This window comes from Hypanus sabinus, chromosome 19, assembly GCF_030144855.1.
Source record: "Hypanus sabinus isolate sHypSab1 chromosome 19, sHypSab1.hap1, whole genome shotgun sequence".
NCBI lineage: Eukaryota > Metazoa > Chordata > Chondrichthyes > Myliobatiformes > Dasyatidae > Hypanus > Hypanus sabinus.
In genome coordinates, this window is record NC_082724.1 from 80,602,794 (window position 1) to 80,630,272 (window position 27,479).

Sequence of the window (27,479 nt, forward strand, 5' to 3'; positions counted from 1 at the left end):
TTCCAACCTGATTTACCCCAATCAACCTGCATGTTAAAATCTTCCATATCGTTACAGTCCCCTTTGACATGCCTTTTCTATTTCCCATTGTATTCTGTAGTCCACATCCCAGCTACTGTTTGGAGTCCTGCATATATCTGCCATCAGGGTCCTTTTACCCTTGCGGTCTCTTAAATCAGCTCACAAGGATTCAACAACTTCCAATCCTATGTCACATCTTTCTACCGATTTGATGCCAGTAGAGCTATGCCACCCCCTCTGCCAACCGTCTTATCCCTCTGAGACTATGTGGAACCCATCATCTGCCTGCCCTTCCTGACAGTCCGACTGCATGAAATCTTTGCTTTTTTACCATCCATTCTATCCCGAGTCCCTTCACTCCAGTTGCCCCTGCCAAATTACTTTGAAGCCTCACCAACAGCGCTAACAAACCTGTCCGCGAGAATATTGGTCCCCCTCGGGTTCAGGTGCAACCCATCTCCTTTGTTCAGGTCCTACCTCCCCCAGAAGAGATGCCAGTTATCCAAGTACCTGAAGCCATGCCCCCTGCACTAGCCTCTCAGCTACACGTTTATCTGCCAAATCATCCTGTTTCTGCCTTCACTGGAGTGTGGCACAGGCAGCAATCCAGAAATTACTATCCTGGAGGTCCTGCTTCTCAGCTTTCTGCCTAGCTCTCTAAATTCTCTTTGCTTTTCCTTCCTATTTCATTGGTAACAATATGTACCAAGACATCCGGCAGCTCCCCTCCCCCCCATCAAAATGTTGTGGACGTGATCCGAGACGCCCTGACCCTGGAACCTGGGAGGCAACATTTGATTCGGGTGTCCCGTTCATGTCCACAGAATCTCCTTTCTGTTCCTCTGATTATTGAGTCCCTTATCACTACCATTCCCCCCTTCTCCCACTTTCCCTTCTGCACCACGGACCCATGCTCAGTGCCAGTAACCTAGTCTCTGTAGCATTGCCTACAACAGTATCCAAAATGATATACTTATTATTGAGGGGAATGGCCACAGGGGTACTCTGCACTAACTGCCTATTCACCTTCCCATTCCTCCTTCTGACAGTCATCCAGCTACTTGTCACCTGCAACTTGGGGGTGACTGCTTCCTTGTAACTCTGATTGATGATCTTCTCACTCTCCCATACAAGCTGAAGGTCATCCAGCTGCTGCTTCAGAACCCTAACATGGTCTTCAAGGAACTGCAGCTGGATACACCATGCAAATGTAGTTCCCCGGGAGACTCTGGGCAGGAAGAACACATAATGTCATTTAAACTGCACCAAGTACCCCTGACACAGTAAGAGAAAAGGGAAATTTAACAGAAAGTTACCCTCAGCCAAAGCCTCCTTTGAGCAGAAGCCTGTCAGTCACACTCTCCCCACTGGCCCACTCCCAACAATGGCCGTTCGATTTGTCCATTTTGTACTTTTATTTACTCCTCTCTGCACTGCCCCTGCCGCAGCTCCTTGTTCCACCCCTTCCTTCCATCAGTTTACACTGGTCATTTCCCCTTCATCTTCCAATCCCGGTAAAGGGTCTCAACGGATAAAACAATGTCCATTTCTCTTCTAGATACTTCCTGAGTCGTACAGAGTTCCTCGTGTATCGTGTTTCTTCAGATTCTAGTATCTGCACCTTGTGACCTCAGAACCTTAAAAGTTTTAATCATGTCACCTTCACTCTAAAGGTACAAGCCTAGTCTGTCCAACTTTCCCTTGGGTATGACATCTATCCCAGATGTTAGTCTAGTAAACCTTCTGTGAACTTCTCATGCATTTACACCTTCTAAAGGAACCAGCACAGCACAAAGTACTCCGGATGTGGTCTCTCTCATTTCATAAGTAACTAAATGATCATCTTTATCTTTACTTTCCAGTTCTCCTACTATAAGAGTAACATTGTTAGCTTTCTGAATTGCTTTCCGCATGGTGCAATAACCATTTGTAACTTATGCACCAGGACACCCAGGGTCCCTTCCAATATTCGGGAAGTTTCAGTGAGATTCCCCTCATTCTTCTAAAATCCAGTGAGCACAGGTCCATATCCATCAAGCACTCCTCATACATTTACCCTTTCATTCTCGTACACCTCCTCTGGACCCTCTCCAGTGCTCATAATGAGCAGTTTTGGCCCCCATATTTAACAAGAGAAGGTATGCCATTCAGAAAATCTCTGATCATGTCGGTAAAAATTATTACGTCCACAAAGTTGAAGCGACTGTTGATATTGAGGAAGAGCTTCTTTCCATCATTAATCAAATGGTTTAGGACAGCATATGTTTCATCTCCATGAAGAATACAATTTTCTGCAGTTAAGAGAGAAGAAAAAGAAATTGTCAGAATCAATGAGTTCCAACTGCTTCAGTAACAAAAATTTTGTTTGCTTCTCTCACTTTAGCACTCTTGATGGCACCAACATTTATTCTGTTGCTTCTTTAGAGGAAAATAGCTCTCCTTTTCTCTTTCCTCTCATTTTCTCACTCAGGATCCAATTCATCACATCTCAAATGCACAGTCATGCAAGCCTAGAAAAATGTCTGACCGAGTCAAAATTGAGCACATGATTATGTGGCCAGAACAATGTGGGAATTGTGCAGGTCTAACTGCGAGAGCTCTTTGCCACATCCATCAAATTTGCATCTCAGAGGTTAGTGGATGAGAAAGCCACCTCAGCAAATGAGGAAGGGTAAGAGAACACAAACAGAACAAGTGAGTAATGAAAGCTTGATGTCCATATATAACATACAACAATTACAGCACAGAAACAGGCCATCTCAGCCCTTCTAGTCCATGCTGAACACTTCCTCTCACCTAGTCCCACCGACCTGCACTCAGCCCATAACCCTCCATTCATTTCCTGTCCATATACAAATCCAATTTTTTTTAAATGACAATATCGAACCTGCCTCTACCACTTCATGGCTCGTTCCACACAGCTACCACTCTGAGTAAAGAAGTTCCCCCTCGTGTTACCCCTAAATTTTTACCCCCTAACATTCAACTCATGTCCTCTTGTTTGAATCTCCCCTACTCTTAATGGAAAAAGCCTATCCACGTCAACTCTATCTATCCCTCTCATAATTTTAAATACCTCTATCATGTCCCCCCTCAACTTTCTACGCTCCAAAGAATAAAGACCTAACTTGTTCAATCTTTCTCTGTAACTTAGGTGCTGAAACCCAGGTAACATTCTAGTAAATCTCCTCTGTACTCTCTCTATTTTGTTGACATCTTTTCCTATAATTCGATGACCAGAACAGTACACAATACTCTAAATTTGGCCTCACCAATGCCTTGTACAATTTTAACATTACATCCCAACTATATTCAATGGTCCGATACATAAAGGCCAGCATACCGAAAGCTTTCTTCACCACCCTATCCACATGAGATTCCACCTTCAGGGAACTATGCACCATTATTCCTAGATCACCCTGTTCTACTGCATTCCACAACGCCCTACCACTTACCATGTATGTCCTATTTGAATTATTCCTACCAATGTAGCACCTCACACTCTTCAGCATTAAACTCCATCTGCCATCGTTCAGCCCACTCTTCTAACTGGCCTAAATCTCTCTGCAAACTTTGAAAACCTACTTCATTATCCACAATGCCACCTATCTTAGTGTAACCCTTACCCAACAGGCTGGTATATGTCTAGGGGAAAAAGGAGATCCAGCCACTCACCAACCCACCTCCCGTACACGCAGGTGCTGTAAGAATCGAGTTTTATAGCTCGCGCCCGCCAACAGTATCAAACCCACAACAAATACCGTTATGACATACACTTTAAAGAGTTTACTAAAATTAAAAGAGTAGTAGGCAATACAATATATATATATACAAGGAAAAAAACGAAAGGTGCCAACTTATCGAAGTTCATTCTGTTTAGTGCACTTTAGTGCTCAATCAACGAACCATTCGACCCCTCGTCGCTTGCCTCCGACCTCCACATCTTCGCACCTAGGACCACGCCCGGGGGTCTTCCGAGCAGTGAAGCGCACGTACACCTTCCTCGAAGTCTTCCTCCCGCACTCCCCTCCCACCAAAAAACCCGCAAAAACCCCTCCCCCCAAGTTCCCAGTATCACAAGACACAATAACATTCCCCATTGATTAACAAATGAATACAATTACCATAACAGCCATTCTAAAGTGAAACAACGGTGAGAGAAACACTTATCCGACAAAGAAGCATTCCTACTTGTAACAAACCAAAGAGGCCATTTTGAGTAACATACACAGGACATTGTACATTAGTATCATCTGCCTACTTGCTAATCCAATTTACCACCCCATCATCCAGATCATTAATGTACATGACAAACATTGGACCCAGTACAGATCCCTGAGGCACATCCCTAGTCACCGGCCTCCAACCTGACAAACAGTTATCCACCACTACTCTCTGGCATCTCCCATCCAGTCACTGTTGAATCCATTTTACTACTTCAATATTAATACTTAACAATTAAACCTTCCTAACTAACCTTCCATGCGGAACCTTGTCAAAGGCCTTACTGAAGTCCATATAGACAACATCCACTGCTTTACCCTTGTCAACTTTCTTAGTAACCTCTTCAAAAAATTCAGTAAGATTTGTCAAAGGCAAGCATGTCTTGCCTACTGCATTTGCATTGTACAGTTCAGAATATTGCATGAAAATGACAATGCCACTGAAAAAGCGGATGGTGGCGACGAGGGCAAGCACATGGTAGAAAAGTGCTCGAGACACGTTGCAATGAAAGCACGGTTTTGCAAAGCCACTGCAAAAACTCAAGTACTACAACCAGGCGAACAAATGTCAACAATGCTAAATATTACAACTGAAATTAATACAGCAGGGCTTGCTTATCTGCATACTTATCCTAGACAGATGATGCAGGAGCTTTGCAGACAAAAATATTTACTATCATTAAATGGCTTACTCCACTTGCTGAGACTCTTCAGACAAGTCTGTGAATACTACAGTTGTCTGTGTTGGAACAAGAAGCTCAGGGTAAATCACTAGGGTACAATCTTTTGCAGGGAGGGCCAGGCACTTGCAGGATTGCTCACAAGTTCTCAACAGATCAGAAGGGCTGACAATGCCAAAATAACAGGGCCACAACACTACATGGCATCCATCTGTCTCAATGGACAATGGAGAGTGCCCTATGGGTCAGTGACAATCTGCAATGGAGAGTGCCCTATGGGTCAGTGACAATCTGTAGTGGAGAGTGCCCTATCGGTCAATGACAGTCTGCAGTGGAGAGTGCCCTATGGGTCAGTGACAGTCTGTAGTGGAGAGTGCCCTATGGGTCAGTGACAGTCTGTAGTGGAGAGTGCCCTATGGTTCAGTGACAGTCTGCAGTGGAGAGTGCCCTATGAGTCAGTGACAGTCTGTAGTGGAAAGTGCCCTATGGGTCAGTGACAGTCTGCAGTGGAGAGTGCCCTATGGGTCAGTGACAGTCTGCAGTGGAGAGTGCCCTATGGGTCAGTGACAGTCTGTAGTGGAGAGTGCCCTATGGGTCGGTGACAGTCTGCAGTGGAGAGTGCCCTATCGGTCAGTGACAGTCTGTAGTGGAGAGTGCCCTATGGGTCAGTGACAGTCTGTAGTGGAGAGTGCCCTATGGGTCGGTGACAGTCTGCAGTGGAGAGTGCCCTATGGGTCAGTGACAGTCTGCAGTGGAGAGTGCCCTATGGGTCAGTGACAGGCTGTAGTGGAGAGTGCCCTATGGGTCAGTGACAGTCTGCAGTGGAGAGTGCCCTATGAGTCAGTGACAGTCTGTAGTGGAGAGTGCCCTATGGGTCAGTGACAGTCTGCAGTGGAGAGTGCCCTATGGGTCAGTGACAGTCTGCAGTGGAGAGTGCCCTATGGGTCAGTGACAGTCTGCAGTGGAGAGTGCCCTATGGGTCAGTGACAGTCTGCAATGGAGAGTGCCCTATGGGTCAGTGACAGTCTGTAGTGGAGAGTGCCCTATGGGTCAGTGACAGTCTGCAGTGGAGAGTGCCCTATGGGTCAGTGACAGTCTGCAATGGAGAGTGCCCTATGGGTCGGTGACAGTCTGTAGTGGATAGTGCCCTTTGGGTCAGTGACAGTCTGCAGTGGAGAGTGCCCTATGAGTCAGTGACAGTCTGTAGTGGAGAGTGCCCTATGGGTCAGTGACAGTCTGCAGTGGAGAGTGCCCTATGGGTCAGTGACAGTCTGCAGTGGAGAGTGCCCTATGGGTCAGTGACAGTCTGCAGTGGAGAGTGCCCTATGGGTCAGTGACAGTCTGCAATGGAGAGTGCCCTATGGGTCAGTGACAGTCTGTAGTGGAGAGTGCCCTATAGGTCAGTGACAGTCTGCAGTGGAGAGTGCCCTATGGGTCAGTGACAGTCTGTAGTGGAGAGTGCCCTATGGGTCAGTGACAGTCTGCAGTGGAGAGTGCCCTATGGGTCAGTGACAGTCTGCAATGGAGAGTGCCCTATGGGTCAGTGACAGTCTGTAGTGGAGAGTGCCCTATGGGTCAGTGACAGTCTGCAGTGGAGAGTGCCCTATGGGTCAGTGACAGTCTGCAATGGAGAGTGCCCTATGGGTCAGTGACAGTCTGTAGTGGAGAGTGCCCTATGGGTCAGTGACAGTCTGTAGTGGAGAGTGCCCTATGGGTCAGTGACAGTCTGCAGTGGAGAGTGCCCTATGGGTCAGTGACAGTCTGCAATGGAGAGTGCCCTATGGGTCAGTGACACTCTGTAGTGGAGAGTGCCCTATGGGTCAGTGACAGTCTGTAGTGGAGAGTGCCCTTTGGGTCAGTGACAGTCTGCAGTGGAGAGTGCCCTAAGGGTCAGTGACAGTCTGCAATGGAGAGTGCCCTATGGGTCAGTGACAGTCTGCAGTGGAGAGTGCCCTATGGGTCAGTGAGTCTGCAGTGGAGAGTGCCCTATGGGTCAGTGACAGTCTGCAATGGAGAGTGCCCTATGGGTCAGTGACAGTCTGCAATGGAGTGTCCCTATGGGTCAGTGACAGTCTGCAATGGAGTGTCCCTATGGGTCAGTGACAGTCAGCAATGGACAGTGCCCTTTGGGTCAGTGACAGTCTGCAGTGGAGAGTGCCCTATGGGTCAGTGACAGTCTGTAGTGGAGAGTGCCCTATGGGTCGGTGACAGTCTGCAGTGGAGAGTGCCCTATGGGTCAGTGACAGTCTGCAATGGAGAGTGCCCTATGGGTCAGTGACAGACTGTAGTGGAGAGTGCCCTATGGGTCAGTGACAGTCTGCAGTGGAGAGTGCCCTATGGGTCAGTGACAGTCTGCAATGGAGAGTGCCCTATGGGTCAGTGACAGTCTGTAGTGGAGAGTGCCCTATGGGTCAGTGACAGTCTGTAGTGGAGAGTGCCCTATGGGTCAGTGACAGTCTGCAGTGGAGAGTGCCCTATGAGTCAGTGACAGTCTGTAGTGGAAAGTGCCCTATGGGTCAGTGACAGTCTGCAGTGGAGAGTGCCCTATGGGTCAGTGACAGTCTGCAGTGGAGAGTGCCCTATGGGTCAGTGACAGTCTGTAGTGGAGAGTGCCCTATGGGTCGGTGACAGTCTGCAGTGGAGAGTGCCCTATGGGTCAGTGACAGTCTGTAGTGGAGAGTGCCCTATGGGTCAGTGACAGTCTGTAGTGGAGAGTGCCCTATGGGTCGGTGACAGTCTGCAGTGGAGAGTGCCCTATGGGTCAGTGACAGTCTGCAGTGGAGAGTGCCCTATGGGTCAGTGACAGGCTGTAGTGGAGAGTGCCCTATGGGTCAGTGACAGTCTGCAGTGGAAAGTGCCCTATGAGTCAGTGACAGTCTGTAGTGGAGAGTGCCCTATGGGTCAGTGACAGTCTGCAGTGGAGAGTGCCCTATGGGTCAGTGACAGTCTGCAGTGGAGAGTGCCCTATGAGTCAGTGACAGTCTGTAGTGGAAAGTGCCCTATGGGTCAGTGACAGTCTGCAGTGGAGAGTGCCCTATGGGTCAGAGACAGTCTGCAGTGGAGAGTGCCCTATGGGTCAGTGACAGTCTGTAGTGGAGAGTGCCCTATGGGTCGGTGACAGTCTGCAGTGGAGACTGCCCTATGGGTCAGTGACAGTCTGTAGTGGAGAGTGCCCTATGGGTCAGTGACAGTCTGTAGTGGAGAGTGCCCTATGGGTCGGTGACAGTCTGCAGTGGAGAGTGCCCTATGGGTCAGTGACAGTCTGCAGTGGAGAGTGCCCTATGGGTCAGTGACAGGCTGTAGTGGAGAGTGCCCTATGGGTCAGTGACAGTCTGCAGTGGAGAGTGCCCTATGAGTCAGTGACAGTCTGTAGTGGAGAGTGCCCTATGGGTCAGTGACAGTCTGCAGTGGAGAGTGCCCTATGGGTCAGTGACAGTCTGCAGTGGAGAGTGCCCTATGGGTCAGTGACAGTCTGCAGTGGAGAGTGCCCTATGGGTCAGTGACAGTCTGCAATGGAGAGTGCCCTATGGGTCAGTGACAGTCTGCAGTGGAGAGTGCCCTATGGGTCAGTGACAGTCTGCAGTGGAGAGTGCCCTATGGGTCAGTGACAGTCTGCAATGGAGAGTGCCCTATGGGTCAGTGACAGTCTGTAGTGGAGAGTGCCCTATGGGTCAGTGACAGTCTGCAGTGGAGAGTGCCCTATGGGTCAGTGACAGTCTGTAGTGGAGAGTGCCCTATGGGTCAGTGACAGTCTGCAGTGGAGAGTGCCCTATGGGTCAGTGACAGTCTGCAATGGAGAGTGCCCTATGGGTCAGTGACAGTCTGTAGTGGAGAGTGCCCTATGGGTCAGTGACAGTCTGCAGTGGAGAGTGCCCTATGGGTCAGTGACAGTCTGCAATGGAGAGTGCCCTATGGGTCAGTGACAGTCTGTAGTGGAGAGTGCCCTATGGGTCAGTGACAGTCTGTAGTGGAGAGTGCCCTATAGGTCAGTGACAGTCTGCAGTGGAGAGTGCCCTATGGGTCAGTGACAGTCTGCAATGGAGAGTGCCCTATGGGTCAGTGACAGTCTGTAGTGGAGAGTGCCCTATGGGTCAGTGACAGTCTGTAGTGGAGAGTGCCCTTTGGGTCAGTGACAGTCTGCAGTGGAGAGTGCCCTAAGGGTCAGTGACAGTCTGCAATGGAGAGTGCCCTATGGGTCAGTGACAGTCTGCAGTGGAGAGTGCCCTATGGGTCAGTGAGTCTGCAGTGGAGAGTGCCCTATGGGTCAGTGACAGTCTGCAATGGAGAGTGCCCTATGGGTCAGTGACAGTCTGCAATGGAGTGTCCCTATGGGTCAGTGACAGTCTGCAATGGAGTGTCCCTATGGGTCAGTGACAGTCAGCAATGGACAGTGCCCTTTGGGTCAGTGACAGTCTGCAGTGGAGAGTGCCCTATGGGTCAGTGACAGTCTGTAGTGGAGAGTGCCCTATGGGTCGGTGACAGTCTGCAGTGGAGAGTGCCCTATGGGTCAGTGACAGTCTGCAATGGAGAGTGCCCTATGGGTCAGTGACAGACTGTAGTGGAGAGTGCCCTATGGGTCAGTGACAGTCTGCAGTGGAGAGTGCCCTATGGGTCAGTGACAGTCTGCAATGGAGAGTGCCCTATGGGTCATTGACAGTCTGTAGTGGAGAGTGCCCTATGGGTCAGTGACAGTCTGTAGTGGAGAGTGCCCTATGGGTCAGTGACAGTCTGCAGTGGAGAGTGCCCTATGAGTCAGTGACAGTCTGTAGTGGAAAGTGCCCTATGGGTCAGTGACAGTCTGCAGTGGAGAGTGCCCTATGGGTCAGTGACAGTCTGCAGTGGAGAGTGCCCTATGGGTCAGTGACAGTCTGTAGTGGAGAGTGCCCTATGGGTCGGTGACAGTCTGCAGTGGAGAGTGCCCTATGGGTCGGTGACAGTCTGTAGTGGAGAGTGCCCTATGGGTCAGTGACAGTCTGTAGTGGAGAGTGCCCTATGGGTCGGTGACAGTCTGCAGAGGAGAGTGCCCTATGGGTCAGTGACAGTCTGCAGTGGAGAGTGCCCTATGGGTCAGTGACAGGCTGTAGTGGAGAGTGCCCTATGGGTCAGTGACAGTCTGCAGTGGAGAGTGCCCTATGAGTCAGTGACAGTCTGTAGTGGAGAGTGCCCTATGGGTCAGTGACAGTCTGCAGTGGAGAGTGCCCTATGGGTCAGTGACAGTCTGCAGTGGAGAGTGCCCTATGGGTCAGTGACAGTCTGCAGTGGAGAGTGCCCTATGGGTCAGTGACAGTCTGCAATGGAGAGTGCCCTATGGGTCAGTGACAGTCTGTAGTGGAGAGTGCCCTATGGGTCAGTGACAGTCTGCAGTGGAGAGTGCCCTAAGGGTCAGTAACAGTCTGCAATGGAGAGTGCCCTATGGGTCAGTGACAGTCTGCAGTGGAGAGTGCCCTATGGGTCAGTGAGTCTGCAGTGGAGAGTGCCCTATGGGTCAGTGACAGTCTGCAATGGAGAGTGCCCTATGGGTCAGTGACAGTCTGCAATGGAGTGTCCCTATGGGTCAGTGACAGTCTGCAATGGAGTGTCCCTATGGGTCAGTAACAGTCAGCAATGGAGAGTGCCCTATGGGTCAGTGACAGTCTGCAATGGAGTGTCCCTATGGGTCAGTGACAGTCTGCAATGGAGAGTGCCCTATGGGTCGGTGACAGTCTGTAGTGGATAGTGCCCTTTGGGTCAGTGACAGTCTGCAGTGGAGAGTGCCCTATGAGTCAGTGACAGTCTGTAGTGGAGAGTGCCCTATGGGTCAGTGACAGTCTGCAGTGGAGAGTGCCCTATGGGTCAGTGACAGTCTGCAGTGGAGAGTGCCCTATGGGTCAGTGACAGTCTGCAGTGGAGAGTGCCCTATGGGTCAGTGACAGTCTGCAGTGGAGAGTGCCCTATGGGTCAGTGACAGTCTGCAGTGGAGAGTGCCCTATGAGTCAGTGACAGTCTGTAGTGGAAAGTGCCCTATGGGTCAGTGACAGTCTGCAGTGGAGAGTGCCCTATGGGTCAGAGACAGTCTGCAGTGGAGAGTGCCCTATGGGTCAGTGACAGTCTGTAGTGGAGAGTGCCCTATGGGTCGGTGACAGTCTGCAGTGGAGACTGCCCTATGGGTCAGTGACAGTCTGTAGTGGAGAGTGCCCTATGGGTCAGTGACAGTCTGTAGTGGAGAGTGCCCTATGGGTCGGTGACAGTCTGCAGTGGAGAGTGCCCTATGGGTCAGTGACAGTCTGCAGTGGAGAGTGCCCTATGGGTCAGTGACAGGCTGTAGTGGAGAGTGCCCTATGGGTCAGTGACAGTCTGCAGTGGAGAGTGCCCTATGAGTCAGTGACAGTCTGTAGTGGAGAGTGCCCTATGGGTCAGTGACAGTCTGCAGTGGAGAGTGCCCTATGGGTCAGTGACAGTCTGCAGTGGAGAGTGCCCTATGGGTCAGTGACAGTCTGCAGTGGAGAGTGCCCTATGGGTCAGTGACAGTCTGCAATGGAGAGTGCCCTATGGGTCAGTGACAGTCTGCAGTGGAGAGTGCCCTATGGGTCAGTGACAGTCTGCAGTGGAGAGTGCCCTATGGGTCAGTGACAGTCTGCAATGGAGAGTGCCCTATGGGTCAGTGACAGTCTGTAGTGGAGAGTGCCCTATGGGTCAGTGACAGTCTGCAGTGGAGAGTGCCCTATGGGTCAGTGACAGTCTGTAGTGGAGAGTGCCCTATGGGTCAGTGACAGTCTGCAGTGGAGAGTGCCCTATGGGTCAGTGACAGTCTGCAATGGAGAGTGCCCTATGGGTCAGTGACAGTCTGTAGTGGAGAGTGCCCTATGGGTCAGTGACAGTCTGCAGTGGAGAGTGCCCTATGGGTCAGTGACAGTCTGCAATGGAGAGTGCCCTATGGGTCAGTGACAGTCTGTAGTGGAGAGTGCCCTATGGGTCAGTGACAGTCTGTAGTGGAGAGTGCCCTATAGGTCAGTGACAGTCTGCAGTGGAGAGTGCCCTATGGGTCAGTGACAGTCTGCAATGGAGAGTGCCCTATGGGTCAGTGACAGTCTGTAGTGGAGAGTGCCCTATGGGTCAGTGACAGTCTGTAGTGGAGAGTGCCCTTTGGGTCAGTGACAGTCTGCAGTGGAGAGTGCCCTAAGGGTCAGTGACAGTCTGCAATGGAGAGTGCCCTATGGGTCAGTGACAGTCTGCAGTGGAGAGTGCCCTATGGGTCAGTGAGTCTGCAGTGGAGAGTGCCCTATGGGTCAGTGACAGTCTGCAATGGAGAGTGCCCTATGGGTCAGTGACAGTCTGCAATGGAGTGTCCCTATGGGTCAGTGACAGTCTGCAATGGAGTGTCCCTATGGGTCAGTGACAGTCAGCAATGGACAGTGCCCTTTGGGTCAGTGACAGTCTGCAGTGGAGAGTGCCCTATGGGTCAGTGACAGTCTGTAGTGGAGAGTGCCCTATGGGTCGGTGACAGTCTGCAGTGGAGAGTGCCCTATGGGTCAGTGACAGTCTGCAATGGAGAGTGCCCTATGGGTCAGTGACAGACTGTAGTGGAGAGTGCCCTATGGGTCAGTGACAGTCTGCAGTGGAGAGTGCCCTATGGGTCAGTGACAGTCTGCAATGGAGAGTGCCCTATGGGTCATTGACAGTCTGTAGTGGAGAGTGCCCTATGGGTCAGTGACAGTCTGTAGTGGAGAGTGCCCTATGGGTCAGTGACAGTCTGCAGTGGAGAGTGCCCTATGAGTCAGTGACAGTCTGTAGTGGAAAGTGCCCTATGGGTCAGTGACAGTCTGCAGTGGAGAGTGCCCTATGGGTCAGTGACAGTCTGCAGTGGAGAGTGCCCTATGGGTCAGTGACAGTCTGTAGTGGAGAGTGCCCTATGGGTCGGTGACAGTCTGCAGTGGAGAGTGCCCTATGGGTCGGTGACAGTCTGTAGTGGAGAGTGCCCTATGGGTCAGTGACAGTCTGTAGTGGAGAGTGCCCTATGGGTCGGTGACAGTCTGCAGAGGAGAGTGCCCTATGGGTCAGTGACAGTCTGCAGTGGAGAGTGCCCTATGGGTCAGTGACAGGCTGTAGTGGAGAGTGCCCTATGGGTCAGTGACAGTCTGCAGTGGAGAGTGCCCTATGAGTCAGTGACAGTCTGTAGTGGAGAGTGCCCTATGGGTCAGTGACAGTCTGCAGTGGAGAGTGCCCTATGGGTCAGTGACAGTCTGCAGTGGAGAGTGCCCTATGGGTCAGTGACAGTCTGCAGTGGAGAGTGCCCTATGGGTCAGTGACAGTCTGCAATGGAGAGTGCCCTATGGGTCAGTGACAGTCTGTAGTGGAGAGTGCCCTATGGGTCAGTGACAGTCTGCAGTGGAGAGTGCCCTAAGGGTCAGTAACAGTCTGCAATGGAGAGTGCCCTATGGGTCAGTGACAGTCTGCAGTGGAGAGTGCCCTATGGGTCAGTGAGTCTGCAGTGGAGAGTGCCCTATGGGTCAGTGACAGTCTGCAATGGAGAGTGCCCTATGGGTCAGTGACAGTCTGCAATGGAGTGTCCCTATGGGTCAGTGACAGTCTGCAATGGAGTGTCCCTATGGGTCAGTAACAGTCAGCAATGGAGAGTGCCCTATGGGTCAGTGACAGTCTGCAATGGAGTGTCCCTATGGGTCAGTGACAGTCTGCAATGGAGAGTGCCCTATGGGTCGGTGACAGTCTGTAGTGGATAGTGCCCTTTGGGTCAGTGACAGTCTGCAGTGGAGAGTGCCCTATGAGTCAGTGACAGTCTGTAGTGGAGAGTGCCCTATGGGTCAGTGACAGTCTGCAGTGGAGAGTGCCCTATGGGTCAGTGACAGTCTGCAGTGGAGAGTGCCCTATGGGTCAGTGACAGTCTGCAGTGGAGAGTGCCCTATGGGTCAGTGACAGTCTGCAATGGAGAGTGCCCTATGGGTCAGTGACAGTCTGCAGTGGAGAGTGCCCTATGGGTCAGTGACAGTCTGCAATGGAGAGTGCCCTATGGGTCAGTGACAGTCTGTAGTGGAGAGTGCCCTATGGGTCAGTGACAGTCTGCAGTGGAGAGTGCCCTAAGGGTCAGTAACAGTCTGCAATGGAGAGTGCCCTATGGGTCAGTGACAGTCTGCAGTGGAGAGTGCCCTATGGGTCAGTGAGTCTGCAGTGGAGAGTGCCCTATGGGTCAGTGACAGTCTGCAATGGAGAGTGCCCTATGGGTCAGTGACAGTCTGCAATGGAGTGTCCCTATGGGTCAGTGACAGTCTGCAATGGAGTGTCCCTATGGGTCAGTAACAGTCAGCAATGGAGAGTGCCCTATGGGTCAGTGACAGTCTGCAATGGAGTGTCCCTATGGGTCAGTGACAGTCTGCAATGGAGTGTCCCTATGGGTCAGTGACAGTGAGCAATGGAGAGTGCCCTATGGGTCAGTGACAGTCTGCAATGGAGAGTGCCCTATGGGTCAGTGACAGTCGGCAGTGGAGAGTGCCCTATGAGTCAGTGACAGTCTGTAGTGGAGAGTGCCCTATGGGTCAGTGACAGTCTGCAATGGAGAGTGCCCTATGGGTCAGTGACAGTCTGCAGTGGAGAGTGCCCTATGGGTCAGTGACAGTCTGCAGTGGAGAGTGCCCTATGGGTCAGTGACAGTCTGCAATGGAGAGTGCCCTATGGGTCAGTGACAGTCTGTAGTGGAGAGTGCCCTTTGGGTCAGTGACAGTCTGCAGTGGAGAGTGCCCTAAGGGTCAGTGACAGTCTGCAATGGAGAGTGCCCTATGGGTCAGTGACAGTCTGCAGTGGAGAGTGCCCTATGGGTCAGAGAGTCTGCAGTGGAGAGTGCCCTATGGGTCAGTGACAGTCTGCAATGGAGTGTCCCTATGGGTCAGTGACAGTCTGCAATGGAGTGTCCCTATGGGTCAGTGACAGTCAGCAATGGACAGTGCCCTTTGGGTCAGTGACAGTCTGCAGTGGAGAGTGCCCTATGGGTCAGTGACAGTCTGTAGTGGAGAGTGCCCTATGGGTCGGTGACAGTCTGCAGTGGAGAGTGCCCTATGGGTCAGTGACAGTCTGTAGTGGAGAGTGCCCTATGGGTCAGTGACAGTCTGTAGTGGAGAGTGCCCTATGGGTCAGTGACAGTCTGCAATGGAGAGTGCCCTATGGGTCAGTGACAGTCTGTAGTGGAGAGTGCCCTTTGGGTCAGTGACAATCTGCAGTGGAGAGTGCCCTAAGGGTCAGTGACAGTCTGCAATGGAGAGTGCCCTATGGGTCAGTGACAGTCTGCAGTGGAGAGTGCCCTATGGGTCAGTGACAGTCTGCAGTGGAGAGTGCCCTATGGGTCAGTGACAGTCTGCAGTGGAGAGTGCCCTATGGGTCAGTGACAGTCTGCAATGGAGAGTGCCCTATGGGTCAGTGACAGTCTGCAGTGGAGAGTGCCCTATGGGTCAGTGACAGTCTGCAATGGAGAGTGCCCTATGGGTCAGTGACAGTCTGTAGTGGAGAGTGCCCTATGGGTCAGTGACAGTCTGCAGTGGAGAGTGCCCTAAGGGTCAGTAACAGTCTGCAATGGAGAGTGCCCTATGGGTCAGTGACAGTCTGCAGTGGAGAGTGCCCTATGGGTCAGTGAGTCTGCAGTGGAGAGTGCCCTATGGGTCAGTGACAGTCTGCAATGGAGAGTGCCCTATGGGTCAGTGACAGTCTGCAATGGAGTGTCCCTATGGGTCAGTGACAGTCTGCAATGGAGTGTCCCTATGGGTCAGTAACAGTCAGCAATGGAGAGTGCCCTATGGGTCAGTGACAGTCTGCAATGGAGTGTCCCTATGGGTCAGTGACAGTCTGCAATGGAGTGTCCCTATGGGTCAGTGACAGTGAGCAATGGAGAGTGCCCTATGGGTCAGTGACAGTCTGCAATGGAGAGTGCCCTATGGGTCAGTGACAGTCGGCAGTGGAGAGTGCCCTATGAGTCAGTGACAGTCTGTAGTGGAGAGTGCCCTATGGGTCAGTGACAGTCTGCAATGGAGAGTGCCCTATGGGTCAGTGACAGTCTGCAGTGGAGAGTGCCCTATGGGTCAGTGACAGTCTGCAGTGGAGAGTGCCCTATGGGTCAGTGACAGTCTGCAATGGAGAGTGCCCTATGGGTCAGTGACAGTCTGTAGTGGAGAGTGCCCTTTGGGTCAGTGACAGTCTGCAGTGGAGAGTGCCCTAAGGGTCAGTGACAGTCTGCAATGGAGAGTGCCCTATGGGTCAGTGACAGTCTGCAGTGGAGAGTGCCCTATGGGTCAGAGAGTCTGCAGTGGAGAGTGCCCTATGGGTCAGTGACAGTCTGCAATGGAGTGTCCCTATGGGTCAGTGACAGTCTGCAATGGAGTGTCCCTATGGGTCAGTGACAGTCAGCAATGGACAGTGCCCTTTGGGTCAGTGACAGTCTGCAGTGGAGAGTGCCCTATGGGTCAGTGACAGTCTGTAGTGGAGAGTGCCCTATGGGTCGGTGACAGTCTGCAGTGGAGAGTGCCCTATGGGTCAGTGACAGTCTGTAGTGGAGAGTGCCCTATGGGTCAGTGACAGTCTGTAGTGGAGAGTGCCCTATGGGTCAGTGACAGTCTGCAATGGAGAGTGCCCTATGGGTCAGTGACAGTCTGTAGTGGAGAGTGCCCTTTGGGTCAGTGACAATCTGCAGTGGAGAGTGCCCTAAGGGTCAGTGACAGTCTGCAATGGAGAGTGCCCTATGGGTCAGTGACAGTCTGCAGTGGAGAGTGCCCTATGGGTCAGTGAGTCTGCAGTGGAGAGTGCCCTATGGGTCAGTGACAGTCTGCAATGGAGTGTCCCTATGGGTCAGTGACAGTCTGCAATGGAGTGTCCCTATGGGTCAGTGACAGTCAGCAATGGACAGTGCCCTTTGGGTCAGTGACAGTCTGCAGTGGAGAGTGCCCTATGGGTCAGTGACAGTCTGTAGTGGAGAGTGCCCTATGGGTCGGTGACAGTCTGCAGTGGAGAGTGCCCTATGGGTCAGTGACAGTCAGCAATGGAGAGTGCCCTATGGGTCAGTGACAGTCTGCAGTGGAGAGTGCCCTATGGGTCAGTGACAGTCTGCAGTGGAGAGTGCCCTATGGGTCAGTGACAGTCTGCAATGGAGAGTGCCCTATGGGTCAGTGACAGTCTGTAGTGGAGAGTGCCCTATGGGTCAGTGACAGTCTGCAGTGGAGAGTGCCCTAAGGGTCAGTAACAGTCTGCAATGGAGAGTGCCCTATGGGTCAGTGACAGTCTGCAGTGGAGAGTGCCCTATGGGTCAGTGAGTCTGCAGTGGAGAGTGCCCTATGGGTCAGTGACAGTCTGCAATGGAGAGTGCCCTATGGGTCAGTGACAGTCTGCAATGGAGTGTCCCTATGGGTCAGTGACAGTCTGCAATGGAGTGTCCCTATGGGTCAGTAACAGTCAGCAATGGAGAGTGCCCTATGGGTCAGTGACAGTCTGCAATGGAGAGTGCCCTATGGGTCAGTGACAGTCTGCAGTGGAGAGTGCCCTATGAGTCAGTGACAGTCTGTAGTGGAGAGTGCCCTATGGGTCAGTGACAGTCTGCAATGGAGAGTGCCCTAAGGTCAGTGACAGTCTGCAGTGGAGAGTGCCCTATGGGTCAGTGACAGTCTGCAGTGGAGAGTGCCCTATGGGTCAGTGACAGTCTGCAATGGAGAGTGCCCTATGGGTCAGTGACAGTCTGTAGTGGAGAGTGCCCTATGGGTCAGTGACAGTCTGCAGTGGAGAGTGCCCTTTGGGTCAGTGACAGTCTGCAGTGGAGAGTGCCCTAAGGGTCAGTGACAGTCTGCAATGGAGAGTGCCCTATGGGTCAGTGACAGTCTGCAGTGGAGAGTGCCCTATGGGTCAGTGAGTGTGCAGTGGAGAGTGCCCTATGGGTCAGTGACAGTCTGCAATGGAGAGTGCCCTATGGGTCAGTGACAGTCTGCAATGGAGTGTCCCTATGGGTCAGTGACAGTCAGCAATGGACAGTGCCCTTTGGGTCAGTGACGGTCTGCAGTGGAGAGTGCCCTATGGGTCAGTGACAGTCTGTAGTGGAGAGTGCCCTATGGGTCGGTGACAGTCTGCAGTGGAGAGTGCCCTATGGGTCAGTGACAGTCTGCAATGGAGAGTGCCCTATGGGTCAGTGACAGTCTGTAGTGGAGAGTGCCCTATGGGTCAGTGACAGTCTGCAGTGGAGAGTGCCCTATGGGTCAGTGACAGTCTGCAATGGAGAGTGCCCTATGGGTCAGTGACAGTCTGCAATGGAGAGTGCCCTTTTGGTCAGTGACAGTCTGCAGTGGAGAGTGCCCTATGGGTCAGTGACAGTCTGCAGTGGAGAGTGCCCTATGGGTCAGTGACAGTCTGCAATGGAGAGTGCCCTATGGGTCAGTGACAGTCTGTAGTGGAGAGTGCCCTATGGGTCAGTGACAGTCTGCAATGGAGAGTGCCCTATGCGTCAGTGACAGTCTGTAGTGGAGAGTGCCCTATGGGTCAGTGACAGTCTGCAATGGAGAGTGCCCTATGGGTCAGTGACAGTCTGTAGTGGAGAGTGCCCTTTGGGTCAGTGACAGTCTGCAGTGGAGAGTGCCCTAAGGGTCAGTGACAGTCTGCAATGGAGAGTGCCCTATGGGTCAGTGACAGTCTGCAGTGGAGAGTGCCCTATGGGTCAGTGAGTCTGCAGTGGAGAGTGCCCTATGGGTCAGTGACAGTCTGCAATGGAGTGTCCCTATGGGTCAGTGACAGTCTGCAATGGAGTGTCCCTATGGGTCAGTGACAGTCAGCAATGGACAGTGCCCTTTGGGTCAGTGACAGTCTGCAGTGGAGAGTGCCCTATGGGTCAGTGACATTCTGTAGTGGAGAGTGCCCTATGGGTCGGTGACAGTCTGCAGTGGAGCGTGCCCTATGGGTCAGTGACAGTCTGCAATGGAGAGTGCCCTATGGGTCAGTGACAGTCTGCAGTGGAGAGTGCCCTATGGGTCAATGACAGTCTGTAGTGGAGAGTGCCCTATGGGTCAGTGACAGTCTGTAGTGGAGAGTGCCCTATGGGTCAGTGACAGTCTGCAGTGGAGAGTGCCCTATGGGTCAGTGACAGTCTGTAGTGGAGAGTGCCCTATGGGTCAGTGACAGTCTGCAAGGGAGAGTGCCCTATGGGTCAGTGACAGTCAGCAGTGGAGAGTGCCCTATGGGTCAGTGACAGTCTGCAGTGGAGAGTGCCCTATGGGTCAGTGACAGTCAGCAGTGGAGAGTGCCCTATGGGTCAGTGACAGTCTGCAGTGGAGAGTGCCCTATGGGTCAGTGACAGTCTGCAGTGGAGAGTGCCCTATGGGTCAGTGACAGTCTGCAGTGGAGAGTGCCCTATGGGTCAGTGACAGTCTGCAGTGGAGAGTGCCCTATGGCTCAGTGACAGTCTGCAATGGAGAGTGCCCTATGGCTCAGTGACAGTCTGTAGTGGAGAGTGCCCTATGGGTCAGTGACAGTCTGCAGTGGAGAGTGCCCTTTGGGTCAGTGACAGTCTGCAATGGAGAGTGCCCTATGGGTCAGTGACAGTCAGCAATGGAGAGTGCCCTATGGGTCAGTGACAGTCTGCAATGGAGAGTGCCCTATGGGTCAGTGACAGTCAGCAATGGAGAGTGCCCTATGGGTCAGTGACAGTCAGCAGTGGAAAGTGCCCTATGGGTCAGTGACAGTCTGCAGTGGAGAGTGCCCTATGGGTCAGTGAGTCTGCAATGGAGAGTGCCCTATGGGTCTGTGACAGTCAGCAGTGGAAAGTGCCCTATGGGTCAGTGACAGTCTGCAGTGGAGAGTGTCCTATGGGTCAGTGACAGTCTGCACTGGAGAGTGCCCTATGGGTCAGTGACAGTCTGCAGTGGAGAGTGCCCTATGGGTCAGTGACAGTCTGCAGTGGAGAGTGCCCTATGGGTCAGTGACAGTCTGCAGTGGAGAGTACCCTATGGCTCAGTGACAGTCTGTAGTGGAGAGTGCCCTATGGGTCAGTGACAGTCTGCAATGGAGAGTGCCCTATGGGTCAGTGACAGTCTGCAATGGAGAGTGCCCTATGGGTCAGTGACAGTCTGCAGTGGAGAGTGCCCTATGGGTCAGTGACAGTCTGCAATGGAGAGTGCCCTATGGGTCAGTGACAGTCAGCAATGGAGAGTGCCCTATGGGTCAGTGACAGTCAGCAATGGAGAGTGCCCTATGGGTCAGTGACAGTCTGCAGTGGAAAGTGCCCTATGGGTCAGTGACAGTCTGCAGTGGAGTGTGCCCGATGGGTCAGTGACAATCAGCAAAGGCTGATATTCACCAGAGCAATGGTTTATCAGTGATCACCCAAATTGAATTTGTGATAATGCTCTAACAGAGTACTCAACACTCCAGGTGTAGAACTTGAGTATTAAATGTCACTCACTTACCAAGGTCCACTTGTACATCATTCCTTTGATATGGACATTACTTATTGCATCCTGAAGGGGTGAAAGAAACCAAAAGAGATCTCAGTGCGTGAAACAAGTATTTGTTTTTTCAAAACATGTGTTTAGTGTAAAACACAGTACTGTGCAAAAGTCTTAAACACCCTAGATTTTTGAAATACTGTTACGTACCCGTGGGTATCCTGTGACTGTCACATGACCATGATGTAATTGAGGCTCTGCTGGGCATGATGTAATGGTTTTGTGATGGTGGAGTGATGTAATTTTCCTGCCAGTGAGAGGTCATGTGATGGTTTTATCCATGGGATATAAAAGGAGAACCCCTCCCTGTGACGCAGGTCAGTTTCGTGGCTTAAGTCATCAGTGACTCTGTTCTGCTGTGTAATTGATTTTATGACGCAGTTTTGTTTTAAAAGTGGAATTCTAATTTCTACTGTAAGAATCGTTGTGCCGGCAGTTCTGAAAATCACTGCCAGTTAACGTCCGGTCGGAGAGTGAAGAATTGTCGAAGTTCGGGAAGCTGAAGGATCGAGGAAAGTTGATGTCGGCGGTAAAATAGGTTCGACCTTATTTAATCTTCATACAAGGAGTTAGTAAGCTGCAAGCCGAGATAGCTCCTGCTAAAAGAGCAGGAAGAGTTGGATGCAGAGTTTCACCAAGGAAAGGTCAGTGCCTTTAAGCCGTTTTATTTCCTACATCGCAAATCCTTTGGGGCAAGGCATACTTCAGCTGGGATCAGCAGTAACGTCACAAAAGAGAATTTATTACTTCTAGGAAAGTCTCTCCTAACTGACTGTAAATCATTTTGGACCTTTTGCAATACTGCTCTGAAGAACTGAGTTCACATTTCTCGCTTTAAGAACTGTTCGAGTGGCCGTATAGCAGTCCACTTCCAATTAAATTAGTCGTTTGTTTACTTCTGGGTTTTTTTTAGCAGTGTTTAATAAATGTTTTATTTTTTTGTTATTTTAAAGTTTGCTTTATAGAATTTTCTTTACATGTGCCCAAGAATTTTGCACAGTACTGTACTTGCATAAATTCAAAAATCCTGTTGTCACTGAACTTTCAAGAACCTACCTCACCAAAAACAACAACCTATTAGGAGACTTCATTCTAAGCATAAAGGTCACCGGAAATTTCCCACCGTTCTTCCATCGAAAAGCAGACCTTGACCCTATGTACAAGTCAGTGACACCTACAAATAATTAAAAAACACTTTCCTTGCACATCTTCAAAAGCATCCCCTCTCCTGATAAAAATGTGTCCTCCAGTATTGACATTGCCATCCTCCAACTATCTACTCTAGGCATCATATTTTCATCATAGATTCACTGCACTGGAAGTAATGTTGAAGGAGAACAAAGTTAAACTGAGAGCCTTTGAAAAAGAGAACGAAAAACAACAACGGCAAATTTCTGAACTTACTGAAGCTGGTAATCAGAGAGATTCCAGAATGAATTCTTTTGAAAAGAAATTAAATTCGACTACTCATACACTGGAGCAGTATAAAGCCAAGATTATTGATTCAGAGAGTTGCAGTCGCAGACAGAATTTCTGAATAATAGGTCTCAGTGAAGACGTCAAGAGCGGGAACCTGACTGAATTTTTCTCTCAATTCTTAATGGAAGGTTTTAGTTCGGAGGTTTTTACTTCTCCTCCAGTACTCGATTGCGTGTAGAGGTTGTTAAAGCCAAAACCATTGAGAGAGTTAAAACCACATCACGTAAATCTTCGATTTCACTATGTGAGTACTAAGGAGCACTTAATTCAAATTACTTATCATAAAGGAATTATTGAACATCAAAAACTCAAGTTTCGTTTGGTTGAAGATTATGGTCCCGAAGTACTGCAAGAAAGATTGCGTTTTAAGCCAGCGAGTGAGATGCTTTTTTGGACTAACTTTCCTAGGTCTGTCTCCATCCGGAAGGAGCAGTTCTATCCCTGAAGAGGGCAGCTTGGTCACTCAGAGGGCTGCCGAATGCTGTAGTTGCCTCAGGTCAACAGACAGACAACACATGGGTCCGAGCCGCCCACAAGCAGAGTTGAGACTGCGACTCCCAGTCTCATCTAATACCTCTTGTTTCACCCCATCTCCATCACTGTAGGACTTTCCTTCCTGCCTGCGCTGTGTAGGTTTATAGTGAGGTTTGCTGTGCACGGACCAATTCCACTCTTTAGGCCAGAGGTTTTTCCACAATGGCACAGTGAGCTGTAACAACTGTGGCAACCGGATGGCTGTAGGTTGAGTATCACATTTTCTTTCTCTTAGACGGACTGCCCAGCAAGGCTAACGAGTCCCATCTACTTGGGTTTGGAATCGCAGTTGTCCTTCTACTAAGCCGACTGCCAACCAAAGCTGATGAGCCCAGGCTACCCGCCCAGTTATATCGCTGGACCCTCACTCACACCACAATATAGCAGAATCAGGAAGAACCAGGCGTTGCTATGGGAACAGCAGTGTAGGAGAGGCCACATGTGAGTGACGTCCTGTATGGCAAGCCAAACAGTGGTCCTGAGGCAATCACCGTACTTGGAAAGGAGAGGGCATGGGAGACACTTCACCTTCTTTAAGTGAGTAGCACGTCCAGCCCAGGACTCACCTGTCAGGGCAAAAGTCAGACTGGCTATCAAGCCAACTATAAGGGAAAAGGGACCACGGTGGATAAGCTCTTTGGCCACTGAGATGTATTCCAGATCAAGCTAAGGGAGAACCTGGACAGCAAGGGCACCCCAAGCTCAAACTCCGACACAGGAAAGAAATGGGAGCACATGAAGACTGCTATCCAACCTGGGGCTGTCGAAGTAGTTGGGTACTCCTTATGAAGAAACAAGGACTGACTGGTTTGATGAAAACAATGCTGAAATCCAGAATCTGTTCCAGAAAATAACTCTTCTCCCATCAAGTGATACTGCCTAGTCCTGAGGACCAAGCGGCCAAGGCAGAACACAGAGCTGTGTGCAGCACCTGGGCCTTCTCTATGGTGGACTGCCCGAGCAGAATGAACACAGCACTATGCAGACTCTGGCAACACTCGAGCCTTCTACGAATCACGTTGCGTAGTGTATGATCCAACCCATCAGATTCACACCCCTCTATGCTCATCTGAGTGCTCCAGCCTGCTGACAAACAAGAAAACCATCGTCAGGCGATGGACAGGGATAATGATCAAGTACAAGAAGCATCCATTGAAATGAAGCCCCAGTATGATGTCAGGCTTAAGCTTGATGGCCAGCCAGCTTTGGACAAAATTAAAGCCGCTATTTCCAAGCTGAAGTGCCATAACGCCTCAGTCCCAGCGGAAAAATGGGTACAAAATGGGTGCAGACATTCTACTGAGTGAGCTGCTGGAAGAAAGGTTCAGTCCCAAATGACCTACGCAACACTGAAATGGTCTCGCTGCACAAGAACCAAGGGGAGAAATCAGACTACATAAACTACACAGGCATAACCTACCGTCCACTGTCAGGAAGATTCTCACCAGAACTCTCGTGGACAGAATCATGTCTAACACTGCCGAATGCAACCTCACAGAGAGTCAGTGCAGATTCTGACCGAACCGGCGCACGTCCGACATGATCTTTGTCCTGCGCCAGATACAGGAGAAGTGTTGTGAACAGAACATGGGACTGTATGCGACACTCATTGACCTGACCGAGGCTTTCGATGCAGCCAGCCTCAATAGTCTCTGGAAGATTCTTCCGAAGCTCAGCCATCCCCTGAAATTCCTCCCCGTCCTGCAGCAGCTCCATGAAGGCCAAAGCATCAGGTTAAACACATGGGCAACCTCTCTGACCCATTCCCCAGCAGTACCGGCACGAAGCGAGGCTGGGTTTTGGCACCAACACTCTTTGCATCTTTTTCAGTACCATGCTACGGGAAGTAAAAGAGCCCACCTTTGAGAGCATCTGCATTCAGTTCCGCACTGACAGAAATATCTGCAACCCCTGCCGTCCTCTTGCCCGAACAAAAGCCTTGCAAGAGGCCATTCTAGAGCTGCCATACGTGGATGACTGTGCTCTTCTCGAGGATGCACTACAGGCTGCAGGCACTCAGCTTGCCAAGACTGCAGGAGCTTTTGGGTTAACAGTCCATCTGAGAAAACAGTGATCCTCCATCAGAAGGCCCCTCGTGGTGTTCATAAACACACCTCATATCACCATTGATGCCCCCCCTTTCACCAAGGTGGAGAAGTTACCCCACCTGGCCAGCGTCATCTGTGAGGCTACCATTGTAAGGGACGTTGCCTATCGACTCACTAGAGCCGACAGTGTCTCCAGAAATGTGTGCGGAAGGACTAGCAGCTGCATTTGTCCACAAAAATCCAGGTATACAGTGGTGCCATTGTCACAACACTGCTGTACGGCTCTGAAGCCTGGGTCTTGTACCACAAGCAAATCCGGTTGCTCGAGCACTTCCGTCAACGCTGCCTCTGCTCCATCATGGGTATCGACTGGCAGGATCGCATCTCCAACAACCAGGTTCTGGACAAGCTCAACTTCCAAGCATTGAAGCCACTTTGCTCTCAGGTAACTCCGCTGGCCAGGCCAAATGTCTAACACACACAACTCCAGGTACTCTACAAAGCAGTACTCTACAGAGAACTGTCTCAGGGCAAGAGAGGTTGTGGTTCTCCATGCAAGAGGTACAAAGACCAACTTAAGCAGCAGCTCTCTCAGGCAAATATTGAGGTCAACGAGTGTCAGCAGCGGACTTGAAACAGACCGCTGGGGAACACTGATCCATGGAGCAGCCAAGAATTTTGAAGAATTCAGAAGAGCATCTGGTGAAGAGGAGACACAGGAAGGATCCTACGACCCAAGCGCTGCATCCCAGCTGTTCCCGTGTCCCTACTGCACCAGAGTCTGCACATCTAGAACTGGCCTCTACAGTCACCAACCATCATGCTGTTGCCCCTGGGGACCTTTCTTCCCTCTAGAACTTCACAAGCCAAGAACCAGCCATCATCATCAGAGTAGCCTGTGCTACCCTGACAATGATTTCTCTTGGATAAGATCTGAAAGCACAGCTGATCAATGAAAACAAATGGAATTCTGTGTGTCTTTGCCAGAACCTTAAGTCAAACAGCCTGCTCCTAGACCTCCAGCTCACACCACTCTCAACTTCATCAAATTGGCAGATCATCTAAGTTTCTCATCCTGCTCACCAATGAACAGTTCTCACCTTCTCTCCAATTCCTCATTGACCTTTTAAATGCATATCTCAAACTCAAAGAGCTTCTTCTTATCGCTGTATTTGCAATTTACAACACATTGAGTATTTATCATTATATAAGCAAATACTGAAAAGAAAAGTTACCTTGCCATAGAAGTCACTCATTCGATGTAGAGGAACATGCTGGGTTCCATCATACATGTGTAACACTTCATCATCTGGTACTGGACTGAGTCCCCTGTAAACACCTACATATTAATTACATATTATTGACAGAACATGCATTCCACATGAAGGGAAAGCATTAGGATATCAGATGACTACAAGAGTTCTATCAACAAACATTCTACATCACTTCTCAGGATGGGTAATAAACACTGTGCTAACAACGTTACTCAAGAACTAATTCTGAAACTGCTGCAGTGCAGAAAGTGAATTTTAACTTCTGTTTTAAGTTTTAAAAGGGTGAGAAGAATAATAATTCAGCCGTGATTGAATGGCAGGGCAGACTCAATGGTTCAAATGGCCTAATTCTGTTCCTATGTCTTATAGTCTTATGATCTAATTCCCATTTCACATAAAATATTGTATAGCAGCATAGATTACATACTGATACGCCGTTCCTAACTGTGCACAGTGGAAAGCATCAATCTTCATTAGATCTCCCTATCAAAAACAAAGTGTAACTGTATATACTGGACTTTAAAATCTGAGCAAAATTGCTGCTGTGTAATAACCCATTTCAGTCTGGCTTAGGTAGAAGTTCACACAAATCTGATACGTCAGTTAAAATAGATTTTTGTTCCCATCAATCAAGAGCAATTACACAAGTCAATAGAGCTGCATTTCACATTCACCTGATTGAGTTGAGACACTTACATTTGGTATCCAGGCAGAATTTGCCATCAGTGAACAGTAATCATTGATACAGTGCTTGGAATTTATCCACACAAGGAAATAGTAGCATGTCTGTTTCTGGGACAAGACTGTCACTGGCAAGACCAATATTTATTAGTAGTCTGTAACTGGTACAAGAAGTGAATGGTAATACAATGTTAGGAAATTTCAAGATTTAGATCCTATAGTAAGGATGTATCAATGGAACATTCACCAATAATAATGGATGAGTATCCATTCAAGTGGCATATTTTTCATGTATTCCAATTATTTTGGATTTGCAATTGACTTGCCCTGCAACAAGACAGTCGACCACATAGGAACACGATTTAGTTAACACCATTAATTAACCCAGCTGTTCTGGGCAAGATATACGGGTAAGAGAATCATGGACCATAACATTTCTCACTAAATAAGGGGATGCGGAAGCCACCTATGGGAACAACTAATGATGCTGAACTTATGTAGCAAACATGTAAACATTGAAGTACTTGAGACCAATTTATATTAACCAGATCGTCTGTTTTCATACAGTATAGCAGAGCTGAGTGAGCATTGTGTTGCTAAGTATATGTGGTTATTGTAAGGCTATAATGCTTAACCAAACTGTCCCATTATATCCCAGAAAAAGGAAAAGTGTCTCAGCAGATGGACCATCTTTCCATCACAAAATACAGCATGCAGATCTGTACAGTGAATAAGGCAGGTGGAATCAAGTCTTTCCCAGCCACATACACCTCCCATGGAAAAGATACACGCAGATCAAGCATTATCTGTAACAGAAGAATATTTCAGGGCAAGACCTTTCAGTCAGTTGAAGGGCCCTGACCCGAAAGTCGACTGCTTCATCTTCTCCATAGATACTGCCTACACTACACTCACTCAGGGACTTTTCCCATTTCTCAAGTGAGACAGATAGATAACTCCAGTCCTGGCATGGCTGTACGAAGGTAATTACAGTATGCCAGGTGTCCATGTAAAAATACAGTACTTCTCCTCCTGGAACTTACAGTAACAAAAAGAAGATTCAAACACTGCTCAAAACTCCCTTGACTTC

The 27,479-nt window shown here is 50.1% G+C and overlaps 1 long non-coding RNA gene across 1 annotated transcript; it reads right to left on the reverse strand.

Moving 5' to 3' along the window:
* Positions 1-1,608: 1,608 nt before the first annotated feature.
* On the reverse strand, positions 1,609-25,763 carry LOC132378178 (uncharacterized). The gene is made up of 3 exons (XR_009506908.1): positions 25,670-25,763; positions 20,335-20,385; positions 1,609-2,312 (listed from the first exon to the last, which is right to left on the reverse strand). It is a non-coding gene; the product is annotated as an uncharacterized LOC132378178 (long non-coding RNA).
* Positions 25,764-27,479: the final 1,716 nt, after the last annotated feature.